Here is a 19555-nt window from a genome sequence, read left to right as displayed (position 1 = left end):
GCTCCTCTCAGAACAAACAGTAATTCTGATTGAATATTTGGTCCTGAATTCATGAAATAATACAAGGTGTTTATGGATTGCAGTGATTTTTTCTACTTCTTATAACCATACAAAGACATACCTGAGGATGTTCATGGTTGTGTGTGTGTATGTGTGTGTTTTTAATGCTAGGATTCACTGTGCAGAGTGAATGTTTGAACAGGAGTGTGGCACCTTTTTTAGCCTTGACAAGTGAAAGAAATCTCAGATGAATGTGATGATCTGTGGGGCTGTAGTTTGAAGATACCACATTCTAGTTTAATTATTTGTTCTAGCAAGTGTTGTTTGCCTTTTCATTGGTCAAGATTTCCCCTTTCTGCATTTCAGCTGTTTCCTAATTACCACTCTTGGTCCTTTAAGATCCTTGTCAATCATGTCCTGGTTTGGTATTGGTTCTCCCAGCTTTTTCTTTCTCTAGTTGTGAGTTGTTCTGAAGTGTCTTATTTAGTTTTGTTTCCAGTTCTTGTTGATATTCCCATTGCTGCACCTTCAGTTTCATTAAATAAATTCTGTTCCTACATCTGCCCCTGTCATATATATATATATATATATATATATATATATATATATAGTAACTTTTTGACATAACGTTTTTATGGTATCATACCAATCTCATAAAATATCATGGAAAAACATGGTTATTAAACATGATAGTTCAAATATCTGACACTGAAAGGAAAAGTGAAGGGTATTATTAATTTATGAAACATACTATAATTTCAATTCATCAATAGTTTTTAATGGAGCTGTAAGTGCTGCAGGTTGAGAGGCGTGACAAACTGTCAGGGAGAAGAAGACATGCAGCGGTACATCTCTGCAACTCTTTGTGTAACACTGCCACTTTTTAATTGAGCTGAATAATTTACCAGAACGCTTTCAGTCAGTAAGATGTCAGTCCAGCTCTGTGGATTCAACAGTCTTTGGGAGTCATGACCTTCTCTTTTTTGGCTGATTAACAGTCACATGCTGATCATGTCAAGCTACACCACACACACACACACACACACACACACGCTAAAGGTTATCTTATAGGTCAGGAAGAGGTCGGCCTAACTACTTTATTTACCTTCACAGTGCATCACAAGACTAGAATACCAATGTCCATGTGCACTCTATAGCTAATTTGTTTTCAGAGATAAATATGTGTTTGTGTGTGTGTGTGTGGGTGTGTGTGTGTGTGTGTGTGTGTGTGTGTGTGCACACGCTCTATTCTATCTATTCCGCCACCTTTTTTTTTTTTTTTTTTTTTTTTTTTTTTTGTTGGGGTGTCAGCGTTTGACACCAGATGATAAGATGCGTGGACCTCCTTGTCAGCCTCTTTGCACATTTCTGCTGGTGCACCTCTGAGGTTGTTTTACAGCACTGAGTTTGGATGTGTGCTGCTGGTGGAAAGTTGGAGAAGAGCGGGAGACAGTCTTTAGTGCACCAGTCTGAGGAAGTCAAGATTTTGTCTGATTTTAAAGCTGATGCAGAGTTTTAAAGCAAACAGGAAGGTTTTTGAAACAAGAAAACTGTCCTTCAGGATTTAACATAACACCACACACAAGCACACACAAAAGTTATTCTGGAAATACTATGAGAAGAACACAAATACAGGGGTTACATGAAATCTCATGTAAAATAAATATCAAAGGCCAGCTGTAATTATTGTGCGATGAATACAAATAAAACTTCTGCAATTATACATTGCTGTTTTGACTAAAATATATTTTCTTTTCTATACAGAAATGAGAAAAATGAGAATCTTCATGTTAAACAGGACAATTCAAGTCAATATCTTTATGCAGCCTCACGGTAAAACATGCATGAAAATAACTCCATACAGTAACAGTGTCATAGCATTTTATGAAACTGACTGTTGTTTTGAAAGTCTACCTTTGGAGGATGGAGGGACGGAGGATGGTGCAACTAAACTGATGTGTCCAATCTTGACCACTTTTTAGTAACTCTACTGGTAAATGTAGGACTCAGTCTTTCTGGGTTACTTTCAACTAAATTTACTTTATTTTCTAGCTTTGGTATTAATTCTGCTGCTGTTTTCTTGGGCATTTGCTCTGATTTTCAGAGTTTTTTTGCAGGTTTTCACAATTTGGTGCCTCACAATGAAGGCTAATTTTGTTTGTGTTGCATCCTGTCTCTTCTCTGAGCTCTCTCCAGGCAGTAAAAGTTGGTCTAATGTTGACTCTTGGCCTATTACCTTCTCTGTTTCTTACACTCTTCTTTAGATAATGTCCTCTTGATTGGTCAAGACACTCCTGTGTCTTCCATGGTGGACACTGTGTTTTCAGTGTCAACATGTGACACAAGAAATGCTTCATCGGCTGTGTGGGAAAGCTACATTTGTTCAAATTCCCAAAGGAAACAATGGTTAGACAGCATGGATGGAGTTTGTTTTTGGGAGCCATCCACAGAGTTTCACCAACGTTTGTATTTGTGACCATAACTTCCCCAAAGACTGCTGGATGGATACAGGCCAGTACAACGAAGGATTTGCGACCAGGCTTTAGCTGAAAGGGGGGCTCTGTTACTACAATCACGGACCCCGTTTCCGATACTGAGCCACAAGCTGTAAGTAAAACTGAATAAGTTGTCTGTTTTGTTTTGATAGGTATTGTGTGAGCAACAGTCAAATTAAAGAAATTTCCCCACGCCTACTTTTACCTAATCGCTACCAGCAGGTAACACATCTTTTGATGATGACCAGAAAGTTAGCGATCAACACTGTAGATGGAAATGCTACAAACGTAACATCCAGGCTAAAAACACCCAGCTAATTAGCCATGTGAAACAATAGATATATGTGGAGGGATGCTACAAACGTAACAACCCAGCCGGGACCCAATGTGGCTCCCATCCAGACCAGGAAACTTACTGTAAGCTAACTGCCTCAGATCATTTTCACTTTCTCCATTATATCAAAATGATATGACTGTGTAAACAATTTGCATACACAATAGTTGCATTGTCATGTCAACAAATTATCATGGTAAATAATATTTCACCATTCTCTAGCCCTAGAGATTAGCTTAGCAAGAGTAGCAGGAAATACAGCTAACTATAGTGTAACAATGCATGAAAGTGTTAGCAAATAGCACCTTTGTCTTATCTATTTTTTGGCAGCAGACGTTTTTCATCTCTATTGACATTGTGGTACATTTGCCACAAGTACACATAGTACCAGGGGCATGTACAAATATATAAGGTGAGTGAAGGACGGCAAACAACATTATATTAGACTAAAGCTGGTAAGCAAAGTATTTACCAAACAGATACATCCTGCGGCTTTTGTTGCTGCAGGTTGCTGAGTTGTTCACTCTCGTTTTTGGGTTCTGATTTGGGCTTGAATATGTACGGGTGTACGTTTTGTGTTGACATTGTTTACTGAGTATTTGTATCCCTTCGTTTTTGTTTTTTGTTTTTTTTACAGCTTATAAGCTATAAAAGTACAGTCCATTTACCATTTTACCATTTACTATTTACATGTTCTGCCAGTGTTTCTATGACGAAAACAGTGCTCACTTCCAACAACTAGTCCTGACAGCTGACCAATCAGAAGCAGCCTGCATCAGGGGGAGGCGGGGCTTAGGGCGGAAGAGTCTCATTCTGCTTGTTTCTGCCAGAGGCTGATCTGAGGGCTTATTGATTTAAAATAAATACAGGGGTTTGTGATAAATGCTTGAATAATTCCTGCCCTCGTGGACTCACATTTTAAAATAAATTAGCCTGAAATGAGCATAATAGAGCCACTTTAAGTTTAGGTATTGATGGAAATATCCTTGCATTACAGTTTGTAACCACTTACAAGAATAAACCTCAGTGACTGGAAGCAGACACAGACTGTGAGGAGTCTGTGAGGAGAACATTGATCTATACACAAACATGATCTAATCTGTGCCCATCAGGTGATAGACAGGAACAAAACACAATCACATCAGTATGTTGAGGGTAAAAAATTGGTGTGCAAAGTATAAATATTTGTTCAGTTTGTAATCTGTGCATGTGTAAATTTCTTATTGTGTTAATATTGGAAAGGATTTAAACATCCATCCATCCATCCATTATCTTGACCGCTTATTCCATTTCGGGTCGCGGGCGAGCTGGAGCCTATCCCAGCATTTTAACAGGTGAGAGGCAGGGTACACCCTGGACAGGTCACCAGTCTGTCGCAGGGCCAACACAGATAGAGACAAACAACCATTCACACACACACTCACTCCTACGGAGAATTTAGAGTGTCCAATTAACCTAACATGCATGTCTTTGGACGGTGGGAGGAAGCCGGAGAACCCGGAGAGAACCCACGCATACACGGGGAGAACATGCAAACTCCACACAGAAAGGCCACCACCCCCAAGGTTCGAACCTCCCCCCAGCCGAGATTCGAACCGGCGACCTTCTTGCTGTGAGGCTGCGGTGCTAACCACCACACCACCGTGCAGCCTAGGATTTAAACATGCAAAATTTATTTACAAGAGGGCCTAGATTTGCAAATCGAGTATTACACATTTGTAACTGTTGTTAAGTCTAATTTCACTTCATACACTTTTAGGTAGCTCGAGTTTCAAGCTAACCCAATAGAAGTGTTACAAATCAGTAAAAATCGTACAGGATGGAGAAGAGAATCTGTCAGTAGTTCATAACCTCTACTACCTCAACTAACCTCTACTTTAGCTTAATACAATTACTTTTTCATTGCAAAGTTGATTGCCCGCATGTAAATCTTCCTCGCGTTACTGCAGCCTGTTTAATAATTGCAGAAATAAACAAATAAAAGATAATGCACACCATCCTGTGTCACTTATTGAACGACTATAAGCTGTAGCTTAAAACTGTTGCGATGAGGCCTAAAGAGAATACATATAGAAGTGAAAGCTTTAATATATTGAATAAATGAATAGGAGCCATAAATCTTGTAAAAATGGAAAACCAAGCAGTTTTCTGAAATTACAGTTTGATTAAAACAGGATCTTTTAAATGGATAAAAAAATAATGATTTAAAACATCTGAAATAATACATACAGTAAACATTATGCATAGGGGATTGTGTAACAGGGAGGCAGCTATACTGGTAACAAGCCCCAACTCTAGATAGTTAACAAAAGAGATGAGTATTGACACCCGGGAGTATGTTGAGACAAGGAAATGTGTATTAGAGCAGAATCCTAATTTAGTCTGATACACTTCAGTGATTTGAAAGAAATTCAAAGTGCATATGAGATACAATGAGCCAGTGTGACAAGGTTAAAAGAGATAGAAATGAGGTTAACTAGAGTGTAGAGGGAGCAGGGGTGGGGGTGGGGGGTGTTCAGATCTGTCCAATATGAAGAGAGGGTGCCAGCTGCGGGGCTGTTAATGATGGCAAGCAGTAAAACATTCATGAAGTCATCTATTGGAGGGTTTAAATGTGGAATGTTATAGATGAATATGGAGACATTAGGACAGGGTTTCCTTCTCATACGGAGTAAAGACTTTCTGCAAAGAGTGCTGAAGAAGTTAACCATCGAGATGTCACAGGGAGAAAGCTCCATTTGTCTTTCTGTATATCACTGATTGAGAGAAAAGATGGCCCAAGACATGTGTTGTCTTTGGGTATTGAGGTTTACAGCAGATTGTGCAATACGTCGCATCTGACGGTGCAGTGTCTAATCAAGAATCAATGACAGACAAATGTGGTATATATGTATATGTTTCCATTGGTATCTAATCACTTTACTAACATAACTTTATGTTTTATTCTCTTAGAATAAGCCGTTTATATCTGCTTTCCATGGGTCCACATACATGATAGCTGCCATACTTGTGCCACCATTTTTTTTTTATGGTTTTCACCTCTGTGTGAAGTGAAAACCCTCTAAGGTTTAAGACTGACATATGTGCTAGAGCACTGTTTGGGATAATTAATGCTTTAAAGGACCATAGAAGAAGACATTTCACATGTACTCAATGTCATCGCAGTTATCGCTGCACCTGAAGCCACAGAATCTTGGCCACTGTCCATTTACAGCTGTGCTTGGCATTTGAAGTTATTTCTATGCCCATCTTTACCACCTGATGTCAATAAATCTTACACAATGCAACTTTAAAGAGAAAGGAAACAAATCCAATACAAATTACATCAGATTCCACTGGTCTGAACTGAGTCCAGCTCAGTCCAGTTCATCAATTATTAATTCATAAAGAGCTGCCTGGCTCAAATGTAGACTCTGTTCTCTATCTTGAGCATAAACAGACAGCAGTGATAAGGAAAAACTTTTTTTAAGAAGAGCAGCCCTCTAACAGAACCAGACTTATGGAGGGCGGCCATCTGCCTTGATGGCCCGTAGGGTGAGCTGACATGACAGAAACACCCACAACAACACCATACCTGCTTCAGTAAAGAAGGGAAAAAGAAACACAATTACTCTGTGGCATATAGGTTAACCCAAAGATACTGTTAAGACCTGGTTTGGTTTTAATGAAAGCAAATGGCAGTGCAGTTATTAACAAACTGGAAATTAGAATTTAGGCTTGAACAAGAAAAATAATATAGAATTAATGTTGGATTTTTTTTTAGTTTGGATAAAAAAAGTTGGTAGGGCAGTATTAGTTACTTTACAGAGCAAAAACTAAGAACAGAAAGCACTCACTTCTGTGCACCGACAGAGCACATAGTTCACCTGTGCTCAGTATTTATCTGAGTTCTTCTGTCCACGCCTGAAGGATGGTTACTATGGGGAGAAAATGGTGAAAAATAGGACTTTATTTAAAGCCAACTGTTGTAGTAGTTTTAACCTTTATTGTTAGTCATGGTCTTTTCAGAACAAACACCATCTCTAAGCTTGAAGCGGTTCAACCATCAGACCTTTATCAAAGATGGAGTTTTATCTGTTGTGTCATCATGGCCCATTTGATCATCTGGCAGGCGAAGCTGCTTGAAAGCCTTGAAAAACCCTGAATCTGTCCCTGAGGAGATATTCTTGGCACGTCCAAATGAGGGGAGCGCCTGGCACGGAACCACAGCGCAGCATATCCCATCTGGCCTGAGAGTGCCCAGACAAGCTGTAGCCAGCCACTTGGGAGTAGGATGTCTGAGCTACATAGCTATGCCTGCTGGTACCTGCATTTAGAAACTAGAGAGATACTTGATGTTCAAGCACAGGCTTTTTTTTAAAATTTATTTATTGAAGATCCTGAGCATAAATAAATCTGTCTACAGTAAAAATTGTATGCCTATTCTGTTCTATTTTATGAATCAGATGAGATAGAATTAGACTATTGCAGTGAAAGACAAAGATATTAAAGAGAAGGTGAAAAACTAGATTAAAATAACTGATGTAAAAGACAAGTGGATTCTTTTGTTTGACACAAAAAAAGAGGAAATGGGGAAGAAAGGAGACTTTGAACATGGTCTGAGTATTTCAGAAACTGCTGATCTACTGGGATTTTCACACATGAGCATCTCCAGGGTTTACAGAGAATGGTCTGAAGAAGAGAAAATATCTATTGAACAGATAGAAAATGCCTCATTGATGTAAGGGGTCAGAGGAAAATGCACAGATTGGAAATGATAGAAAGGCAACAGGAAGTCAATGAAGATATGCAGAATAGCATCTCTGAACACACAACACCCCCAACCTTGAAGCAGATGGCCTCTCTAACCCTCCTGTCAGCTAAGAACAGGAAACTGAGGCTAAATTCACACAGACTCACCAAAACTGGACAATAGAAGATGGAGAGATGTCTGGTCTGATGAGTCTCCATTGGAGCTCCACATTCAGATGGTAAGATCAGAATTTGGTGGAAACAACTTTAAAGCATTGATCCATCCTGCCTTGGATCAACAGTGCAAGCTGCTGGTGGTGTAATGGAGTGGGGGACATATTCTTAGCACACTTTGGACCCCTTAGTACCAACGTGGCATAATTTAACCACCACAGCCTACCTGAGTATTGCTGCTGACCATGTCCGTCCCTTTAGGTCCACAGTGTAGCATCTTCTGATGCTACTTCTAGCAGGATAATGCACCATGTCATAAAGCTCAGATCATCTCCACCTGCTTTCTAGAACATAACAATGAGTTCACTGGACTCCAGGGATCAACAACTCCGCTCCGTGAGGGCTGGTGTCCTGCAGATATTGGATGTTTCCCTGCAGCACCACACCTTATTCAAGTAAACGGGTTATTAACAGACTTGTACAGAACTTGACAACAAGCTGATGGAGATCCATTTATTTGAATCAGGAGTGTTGCAGTAGGGAAACATCCAGCACACCGGCCCTCGAGGACCGGAGTTGGTGAACCCTGCTGGACTCCAACGGCCTCCACAGCCACCAGATCTCAATCCTACAGAGCAGCTTTGGGGTATGGTGAGACAGAAGATTCTCATCATGGATGTGCAGAAACTGTGTGATGCTGTCATGTCAATATGGAGCAAAATCTCTGAGGAATGTTTCCAACACCTTTTTGAATCAATGCCATCAAGAAAAAAGAGTTATGAAGGGACTAGCAAGGTGGACCTAATAAAGTGGCTGGCGAGTGCATCCCTCTTGCTTGTAATCCTTCATTGATGAGTTGTCCTCTCGCAATTCAAAAGCCATTTTCTAATTAGATTTAGATTAAAACATTTGTTTTTTACCCTCATAAACTTTACAAGTACAATATAACACTATTTTGATGTTGAAGTTAACAAGTTAGGCTAATCTCTTTTTCACTAATCAAAATATACCTTAGACTTTTTGTATTATGAGATCAAGATTTAGTTGGATTTGGTTAGTTCCCTTGCTCAACTGTTTTTCTTTTTTTTTTTTTCTTTTTGTTTTTTGTTTGTTTTATAGTTCCTGTTTAGATATGATAATATTTGCTTTATATCTTGTCTTAAATATCTATCTTAAATTTTGAATGAGTATTTCCCTCATGTGTGAAGTCTGGCTTCATTTCCTTTGCTGACCTGCTTCTGTTATTATCGGCTGTCTCTAATTGATTTCACCTGTGTCTCATCAGTCTGAGTGGATGCGTGTCACACACCTGCCTGCTTTCCCCTGGATTCCCTGTTGGATTTTCTTTGACTGGACTTTAAGTTTCACTACTTCTGTGGCATCTTCAGTTGTTCTCAGTAAGTTTCCAAATATTTTTTGCTTGTTTGTTTGTTTTATTTGCTACAGCTGTGTGTTGTGTTTGGGTTTTCTTCTTGCCCTCCTCATAGCCATCTGGACCAAAAACATAGAAAACAGACTTTTCTTAAATTCTGGAAGATTTGTAGGCAGTAACTTAAACTTTGATGGAATCCATGACATACTTCATATATAGTATACCATATTTTTTTATATATATTATAGTATTGGATCATAAGATAAAATTAGGTCAATATTCACTTCTAGAGGGATATTGACAAGAACAGGAACAACAACAAAAAAGTTAATGGGACTTGAACTGGCCTCCACCCATCTTACAAACAAGCTCTTAAATAATCTGAACTATAACACTTATGTATACTTATCATTAAAGTATTTTATGTGTGCTAATTGTTTGGCCAAAGCTGCATTATTGTGCCAAAACGTTCAAACTTCAGTCTAAGAACAGTGACATCTGGTGGCCAACTAAAGCCATTGCAACCTCAAGTGCGGCTGAAGCGCTGATGGTTTAAATCTCATGTCAGCAATAAAAATTCAGGAAAATCTGTGGTCGTTTTGTAATCTGCTAATGTTGGTAATTTATTCTAATTAATGATATAGTCATTATAAATTAAAACTAATAATACACTTGTTAGACATTAAGACACTTCTCTGGATGCACAACTAAGTTCTCTTTTGAAGCTTGGTCACTTTGTATATTAGACTTTGTTAAAACAAACTTTTAAAAAACTTTCAGATTAAACCAAAGAATAAATATAAAGGATAGAATATGAAGGGTAAAATGTTGGTTCAGGTAGGTTTAGAAAGCTTTACTTGAAAACCAGACTAAATCTATACAAACAAGACCAGACACCCTTCCTGCTGCAGCTTTGAAACTGATTGTGGTGTTTGGATAAACACAAAGGTTTATTTTTGTTTTAATTTTTTCTAGTCCAGAATTTCTGAACCCCCCCCCCTTTTTTTATATATCACTCAAGCTGTCAAACCAACAAAACACATTGAAATGCAGTTTTGAAGCAGTGATGACGATCAAAGCTTCAGATGTCATCGGTCATGTGATAGTGGTGTTTTGATACTGACAGTGTTTCTAATCAATCTGCTTCAGGAAGATGGATGCAAGCTCCAAAGCCTCGGTATTATTTACCCATCAGTAGTTACCACCATCTATGCAAGGTCATTTAAGACAGTGGAGGAGGAGCCTGTTACAGGAGGTTTTGGGCTTATTTTATCTCATGACTGCTATTCAAATGACAGAATCAGGATATTTACTTAAAATCTGCTGAGAACGTGTTTTGGATGTGAAAGGCAAGCTCATTATCTCTACAGCAGTGGTGGAGAAACCTGGTTCTTTGAGGGCCGCACTCCTGCAAGTTTTAATGTTTTCCTGCCGCAGTACACCGATTTCAAATGTATGACTGTGGTCCTTGAGGATCAGGGTTCTCCACCCCTGATCTACAGACTTTGGTTTCAGCATTGATAAAGCTGACATAGATGCATCTCTGCATGTTATATGAGCCTTAAATCTACAACTAACTAATCCGTCTCAACTTAAATGTTGCTCCCCTTGTTTGCTTCTATACTCCTAAATGATCAAGAGAAAACAAGTCAAGCTTTACAAGGCAGATATGCATTTGTTTGAAGTCGGTACTATTAGATTTTAACGCAGAGTCCCTTGATCTTGCTGGCTGCTGAAGCTCGGAGGCTCCTTTTAAATCCTGCTCCATGTCAGTGCTTCAACATTTGCAGGACTTGGAGGTGGACGCTCTAACAAGTTGCTTTTTAATTTCCCCCTCCCCAATCTGAGCAGGCAAGTTGTCAGATTCTCTATTTTGAGCCTCTAACTCCTTTTTATTTGGAGATCTGGGAGCTAAACTAGTGAGTTTGTCAGTTTTAAAACACTTGTTAGTGTCCACATGCTTGGTCTTGACATAAAGGAGCTGGAGAAAGCTGTTTTACCAGGATAAGTTTTTTTTCTTCTTCAGATAAATGGACCTATTGGCAGCACCATTTCCTTTAGCAGATACTAAACTTACAATGTTGTGATTAAATCTATGAAGTAACATTGCGGATTCATTGCTTTCATCTGATTTATGCAGGTTGGGAATTTGCCACCACTTCGAGTTTCTTTTGCCTAATTAGGACTACTCTACTGTTAACATCAAGGACGGACATCGAGTTAGAGGTAAGCCTGTTGCATCTGTTTTACATCTGCAGAGTTTGGTCTGATTATTACAGCAATCTTTATTCCATTCCTTATTGGTGGCAATAATCCTCCAAATGTCCCCCAACCATAAATACAGTGGAGGATACACAAATGTACAGCTGCACAGAGAAGGTGTATTATGTACCCTGAAGATGTCGTAATATGCCTTGTTTTTTTCTGATTAGGATTTAATCACATGGTAGAACATGACAATAATTATAATTCATTATGACTAGACCATGAGATTATTGAAGGAAACGATTAATTACAGATAATCCAACCCTCATTCTTACGTTATTGTTTAGAACATCCGCTGTGGTAATCATGATAGTGCTTTATGCATAATATGTGTAGGATGTGTTTAATTAGGGGCTGTGTCCTCCTGTAAAACCGTTTACATCCAATCTGATCTGGATGATGTAGAGCAGTGCTTCCCGGTCCAGGTCCCCCTAAGGGGTTCCCCAAAGAGCACAGGGGGTCCCAGAGGCTTTAACCATTCAGAGCCATTGTGATTAATGTCGACATAGACAGGCTGAAATATGTCCACTCAAGTTTTTTTTTTTTTTTTTTTTTTTTTTTTTTTTAAATCATCTGGACATTTCATTAATCTGGAACTAGCATCCTCCCCCAAAAACAAATAAATAAATAAGTAACAAGAAGACATTTATAAGGTTATAACTTGTGCATCCAACCTTCGTTCATGTCCGAGGGATTAGTAAACTGAATGAGCAGGTGGAGCTATAGTAGTGGAGCATTTCATATCTATCCTGGTAACTTTGACTTTTCCTGCAATATTTACTTAGTAAGACATGACTGAGAAACTCCACAGAGCAGATGTTTGTCCCTAATTTAAAAAAAAAAAGTAAGGTTATATGTTGTCTACCTTTTGGCTTCATTAAAGGACAGAACTCAGCCACAACACATAATTTATAAAGCGAATCTCAATGAAAACTAAACCAAACATGGTTTCAGCACAGGTCTGGACAAGGAGGTCCATGGCTTTAGTATTTACATGAAGGGGGTCTCTAAGGAAAATGGGTTGGGAACCACTGGTACAGAGTGATTGCAGTGTTATTTACTTAATATAAAGCAGCTCAAGCTTCCGATTTTCAGTGTTTTTTATATTTTAAGGACATTTTGCATATTTTCTTTTAAAGATGCACATCAGAACTTTTGCAGACTTTCTCAGTGCCCCCTGTCAATGGCTAACTCTGTATCCATCTTGCATCCTACCTGTACTCTAAGCTCTCTCCAGCCAGTAAAAGTCAGTCCTATGATGACTATTTTGATCTGTCCCTTTATCTTTTTCCCTCTCTTTCTCAGTTAATGCCTGTTTGTGTTTCTTTACTGAATCAGCCATGGTACGCATTCAAAATGGCTGGTGTCTTGATATCCGCTTGCTAGCGTTTGTTAATAAGTGTCAATGTGCCGTCTTCCAAGTCAGGGATGTGGAGTTGTAAAAAGTTGGTCAGAAAGTTGCATATTGTGTGATTTTAACATTTAAACACTATATTTGAACCAAACTTAACCTGAACCTTGTGAAGTACAAGACCCCACAAAGCATGTTTCCCAGTAATGCACTTGACACCTCTTAAAGCTTGTTTTGAATAACCAGTCTGAGAGGCCCCAGTCAAATAAATGCCAGCCCAGCCTCGTCATTAAAGGGCTACATAACAAAATCCCACATCTGACCAGGGTGAGAATTATTACACACTGGAAAATCATTAAAAGCACTTTTAATACCCGTAATTATATTAAAGTTTAATACTGTTGAGGACCTGGCTCTTTTAAGAGGGAAGAGGATTGGTTGTAATTAATACCAGCTCCTAACCCTCACACAGATTTTTATTACAGCACCTCTGGTGTACCAGAGCTACGTTTCACAAAGTGTCCAAGTCGGGTAAAAAACAAAGCAAAACAGTGTTTATAATTTCTTAATTTGTCTTTTTTCTTTAATTTTTTTCCTACAATTTTATGTTTTTTAAGCAGTGCCTCTCTGCTGTGCATTTTCAAAACACCTGGAGCAAAAAGACCAAATAAATGTTTTTATAAACCACTGAAGGAAAGTGCAGCAGCACTTGGTTAACATCATTGCTGCAGAGCCATCTGTCTGCACCATTTGTTGTAAGAGGAAATTATATGAAAGCTGAAGAACACCTGCATATGTTTTGAGTATGAGGAAGAGATTTTTTTTTCTCCCATGAATGCATTACAAGGCTGTAAGAACGATTTAGGACTTGAACCCTTTTAAGCCCTCATTTGTCCATGTGGTTGATAACTGAAGCTAAACAAGAGCAGCAGCAGATTATCGTAATTTACTCAAACTAGACCATTATAATTCTAACCTTTGTCCTGAGCTCTGAAACAATAGGACAGGATGTGAAGTTAATTTGAAGATAAGTAATTTGATTTTTAATATTTTGCATTATTATTCAAACCATGTTTTATGTCTATGTGAAAGTACAGTAACAAAAACCTGAGAAGCATTTTGAGTTGACTAACACCATCTTCCCCCTCAGAGGGAAAGAAGAGGTGTTACTGTGGATGATAAAAATGAGACAACTGCTGGCTAATCTGCCAGTCAACCATTTGTGCTCCACTGATCTTCCAGCTGTTATTTTCAGCATTCTGATCATTGTCGTCCATGTTTGTCGCCCATGTCCTCCTGTTTATCTTTGAGTAAAACATGACTCGTTTTTAATATCCTGAATCCAAGATAATGAGCAGATTGTATGTGAATTGCTATTCAAATGCTCTAATGTTGGACTGAAAGAGAATTTCTAAGAAATCCCCAGCTGTAATCACACCTCCTCTGTCGTCATACATGGGCTGAACAGGGAAAAACAATGGCTGCTTCTGCTTTGTCACATTTTAAAATATGCTCCTTCACATCTGTTATAAAAACAGATGTTTGTGGAATAAGTCAGCTAAGTGCACAGCGGGCTGGTTTGCCCTCTTTGCTGCTGGGCATTTATCAACACCTCGCTCTTCTACGGAAGCATGCTCACCTGAAATTTAACATACTTTAGTGTAGAACTACTCAGCATATTCTGCTTTAAGCCTTCTTTTGCAATATGGAGACAGAGCTCAGAATAAGGAGTAGTTTGAAATGTTGTTGCCTCTTGGTCTTTTTTCCTCTTGGAAAGTGAAGAACGGACACTTGTCAAACCGTGTTCTGTAAAATAATGATCAATGTGCAATGTTGTACTGGACAAGAGTTCAGGGTTGTATTAATAGTTCCATTTTAAGTATGGCACACTATTTGGTATGTGTAACCCACTCCCTCTGCATGTCAGCTGCCTGGGGATGGCTCTCTACCCCCTTGATCCCCCTTGTTGTTTTTGATGGATGGAGGCAGGGGTGTTGTGTGAAGAGATGGAGGGACTGGACACAGGGGTTCTGAATTGTGGCTTTTAGGTTTATTCATTCACAACTGCTCTTTGCTGCACAGAGACTTTTTAAAACTTTCTATGCGAAACACCAGAGTAGCTAATGAATTACTTGTTTTAAAAGCATATAAAGTAAATATTTAAAAAAAAATAAAATCTTAAATTTATACTCTAAATGGGCAACATATCCTGGGAGATACGAAGTGTAAAAGGAAAACTAAAGGTCATACTTTAAAAAAATGATTCAGTTGTGTTGTTTTACTCTAGAAACATTAGGAAATTGCAATTATTTTTCCAAAATTTTAGATGTGCTTCCTGGTTTAAAGGTTATCCCAACAGTCAACATACCAAATTGTAAAGTTCTTTAATTGCAAATTGAGCTTGGACATGTACCAGTAAATACTGATTTCTTACAGCAGTTAGAAAAACATAAAAGCATCAATGATTCATGTCTGTAAATGAGCAAGTAAAGAAAGAAATGATTGAAGGTGTGACTTTATAATAAAAACTTTAAAGCATGTATAACATCCAGGCAAAACCAGTTCACACTGACGGTAAAAGTTTTATTCTAGATCTAGTTTGCCACAGAGCTGATTTACATTTTTGTCATGAAACCCAGTCACACTGCTTCTGTGAAACTAATGCATAAAACTCTGATCGCACTGCAGATTTTTTTTATTTTTTTCCGACCTCCAAATATTTCTGGTAGAAAGAATTTCTATTAGCAGAACGAAGGCCACTGAAATTCGGTAAAATCTATACAGACTCGATCTGGATCTTGACATGGGCTGTCATAAAAAATTAAATACAGGTGAAACCTATACTGTCTTTCTCTAACAAAACATCTGGAAGGAGCAGAATATCTACGGGTGGATATGAATCCAGCCTGTTGAATCTTCTGCAGCACCTGGAAACGTAATTTCAGGAGTGATCCATGATTGGCAGGCTCTGACGAATAACAGGCATGCCTTATCTTCATTTTTACACCGGGTAGAGGAGAGGAGGAAGAGGAACAACTGAAGACTTGGGGAGTCATTAAACGCAGCAAATGAGATGCATTTAAAATCGTTTTAACTCAGTTCCCACCACGTGGAATAGACGAGCGTGCATGGGACCAGAGATAATGCCAAATTGCAGACATTTTAATGGGCTTGACGGGGAGGGATCAGAGAGTATTAATCCATAGCTTTGTCGCACCCCGTCTTGTTAATGTGGCTCTTTACCAGCCCATTATAGCCTCACTCAGGCACAGATGAATAGAAAATAAATGGGATGGAGATGGATTCCATATTAACTGTCAGGGACAATCATTTTTGTTTCTTTACTGGTTAGAGGTGAAAATGTATCATGGATGCTGTGTGTGTTTTTTTTTTTTTTTAAGTACCGTAAATTGTAATTTAAAAAAAAAAAATACTCCAAAAAGGCACTTGAACTTCTGTGTTTATACTGATTAGCTTTTGATATCTTGATTTCAGAGAATAAACCCATATAGTTACACAATTACAGCATTTCTGGAATTAGTACGAACATTTTTACCAAGAAAAATGACCAGTTTTCTTTTAGTGGATCTTAAGTGGGCCCCTGGATTGGGCGGTTAATTCCGTATTGCTTTTGCAGTTCCTCTGAGCTCTCCAGCCGTTGACAGTCACATGTCGACTCTTATATCTTGTTGTCCACTTGTCTTTCTTTTCTTTGCTTCCTCCAAATGAGGTCCTCATACATTTCTTAGCTGAAACGTGGTGCTGTAAGCAAAATGCAACTTTCACATGATGCATGACTAGAAACAATGTTTGCTATTGTTACTGTGTGACATATCACACAGTAATGAGCAGTACGTGCATACGTTTATTTTATTTAACATTAAATAGTCAAAGGTTTTAGGTTTAAAATAAATAATAAAAAATGTGTTAAAGGGTTGAGAACCAAGATATTTATGGTCTTCCTCCTCGCATCTTCCCATGATATTTATTCTGCAGCTACTGATGAGACCATTGAGGCTCAGCAATCAAGGCCTTTTAAAATAAACTTGCATCATCCCAATCTATGATGGGACATTGGCCCGCCATGATGTTGAAACAAAACCTTTTCTATCAATAGGATGTGATTTGCTTTATATTCTGATGACAGGCTGCCTGTCGGCTCTGATACTGTATATAAAGTAGTTAATTATGGTCATTTAAAATGTCTTTTTAATCCCAACACTGAAGATGATAATGGCTTAATCCTCCAACTTGATGAAACAGAGACATTTTGTATTAAATGTTGACAGCTTTGCTTCCTTGATTTATATTTTTGACTTTGTGGCATCGTTTGTGCATTTATTCCCAGTTAGCCTTGAATAGAAAACTATCAGGAAACCATATGAAAGAGGGGGGTGGAACTGTAGAGTTAATTAACACTGAAAGAATGAAGGTGAACAATTCACAGAAGTGTCTGCAATCCTCTGCCTCCATGCTGATTAAAAACAAAGTGAAAAGCTTTCAGCTGATGTCTCTGTTCTTTTTCCCAAAAGCAAGAGATGAAGAGACGGTGAGGAAGAAGGAAGAATGTTCCATAAATGCATGAAAGAAAACCTCAGCTCCCTGTCTTGCACCACAGAGGTAATCATGGATTATTAACATTTATACAGAAAGATGAAACCCCATTAGAGAGCAGCTGGTAAATTACTTTTGGTTAGTTGTGGGTGTGTGTGCATGATGCATGGTTGTTATGAAAGTGTAAAAGAGAAAAAAGTGGCTGGTTTATTGCTACATGGCAGAATTGGCTCATTTTAGTGAGTCAATATTAACACCCGGGGGTAATTTACATGTAACTGTTTACAGTTTGAGACTAATTTCACTTTATGCAGCTATTGGGATGAACTGAAAACTCTGAAATGAATTTGGAGATCTTTTTGTAGAAATGTTGGTTTTCAGTGTCTGAATACAGCATTTGATGACTGGGACATGAGTTTTAGTGTCACTTTTACAGAGTTGGCGCACTGAATAATAAAATAGGATGCAGTTATTTACAAATTACAGTAGAACATAGAAAAGTTGCCAAATGTAAGTTACAACAAAATGCAAGAAAAAAAGCTTATTGCAGAGCTTATTGCAAATATTTGGGTTAATTGGCCTCAAGTCAGTAACATGACTGAGATGAAAAAGAGCACCCAGAGAAGCAGAGTCTCTAATGAAAGATGTGCAGAAGTTCAGCAATCTGTAAAAAGCAGTTGGGACCAATTCAGACTTTTATCAATACAAGACTAAAGACTTGAATATTTCAATGGCACCGCAAGAAAAATTTAGAGAATCTGGAGACATCTGGAGTAAAAAGTTAAATTGTGGATTGTGTTCAGCTTCTCGGTTGATGCTGCATTGAATGATTCTGTCATGGAAATCTCTGCATGGGCTGAGAAACGCTTCCAGAAAGCGTTCTGTGAACACAGTTCACCTTACCATCCACAGATGCAGGTTAAAGCTTTCACAGAAAGAAAAAGCCATATGTGACCATGATCCAGAAATGATGGTGTCTTTTTAGGGAAGGAGCTCATTTAAAATTATTTGAAGCAAATGAGAATGTTTGTGGTTGGTTGGACTAAAATGTGATGCTTCCCTGCTTACACATGGCTCAAATGATTGGGCCATTATCAGGTCTTTGCTCCAAGCTGTTGAGATCTATTTAGTTTGAATCAGGTGTGTTGGAGCAGAAGCCATTTAAAACCTGCTGGGCCAGGGGCCTTGAGGACTTTGGCCATTTCTCTATTGTTTCTTCTTACCACATGGTGCACAGGATGTTCTATGTAGCCCAGGTGGGCAACAACGAACACGATATTGTAAGCAGAATCTTGAGTATGAAAACATGAAACAAAAAGTTACTAATAATTCAGACATTTTGAACAGGTATAGGCTCATTTATGCTCGACGCATAGTTTAGTCATTTATACACGTAATTTGGTTTGTTTTCACAGAGCTTAGCTATCTGTCGCTTGACGCAGAACACAGAACAATGGCACCAGAAATCAGAGGGGCAGTGCTGAGCAGAACAGCTAACATGCGACCAGGGAAGGAAACAAAGCAGAGAAGAGGAGGATTGGGTAGGAGGGGAAAAAAAGAGAAGAATGAAGATGACGACAACTGTAGAAATTGCACAAGCTTTTGACAAAAGACTGACTGTTTATAGCAATGTTTTAACGCTGCCAAACTGTCATCAGCTCATGGGAGTGAATGCTGAACTCAGCACTGCCCTCTAGTGGAGGAAGAGTCATGAAAGTATGAGGACGGCAACGTTTGACATTTGAAACGGATGGAAGAAAAGAGCATAAATGGGCCTTAAAAGATGACGATTAAAGTTACGTAACTGAGTATTTATAATTTAGATAGCCAAGAAAAGTTTTTTTTTGTTAAAAAGTAAAAATAGTTTCTTTTAAAGTATTAAATGCTTCTTACATTCATGGCTTTTGTAAATGAGTCAAGGTTCTAGATACTTGGCAGCTCATGGTAACAGAAAAGTTGACTGGTTGTCAGAAAAGTTTTAGCATCAGGTTAACAAAAGAGAAATATATAAATAATTTGGCCTGCTGTGTTAAAAATTTAAGTGTTTGCTTGAAAAGTGAGATGAGACAGAATCAAGATGAACTTTAACAGCAGAGGGGAATCACCATGGTCTGAGGTGCTGCTTGGAAATCATTGATTATTAATGGTGAAATAAAAAACAATGAAATAGTTGAGGGTGTAGAATCAAACTGTGATGGCTCCTCTGTGACGGACATTAACATTTTAACAGATGCGTGGCCTCTGCTGTCAAATGCATTAACACAGATAACAGAGCTGCT

At 38.5% G+C, this 19555-nt stretch overlaps 1 long non-coding RNA gene across 1 annotated transcript in view; it reads left to right on the top strand.

The window, feature by feature from the left end:
- Window positions 1-8878: 8878 nt before the first annotated feature.
- The window catches only part of LOC121634086, a 122519-nt gene continuing 111842 nt past the window's right edge, over window positions 8879-19555 (top strand). Inside the window, exons 1-2 of the long non-coding RNA XR_006009172.1 lie at window positions 8879-9131; window positions 11247-11332. This is a non-coding gene — a long non-coding RNA (uncharacterized LOC121634086). The remainder of the gene's footprint in view (window positions 9132-11246; window positions 11333-19555) is intronic.

Source organism: Melanotaenia boesemani, chromosome 22, assembly GCF_017639745.1.
Source record: "Melanotaenia boesemani isolate fMelBoe1 chromosome 22, fMelBoe1.pri, whole genome shotgun sequence".
Classification (NCBI taxonomy): domain Eukaryota; kingdom Metazoa; phylum Chordata; class Actinopteri; order Atheriniformes; family Melanotaeniidae; genus Melanotaenia; species Melanotaenia boesemani.
Note: the sequence above shows the minus strand (reverse complement) of the source record. Positions and strands in the feature narration are given on the sequence as shown.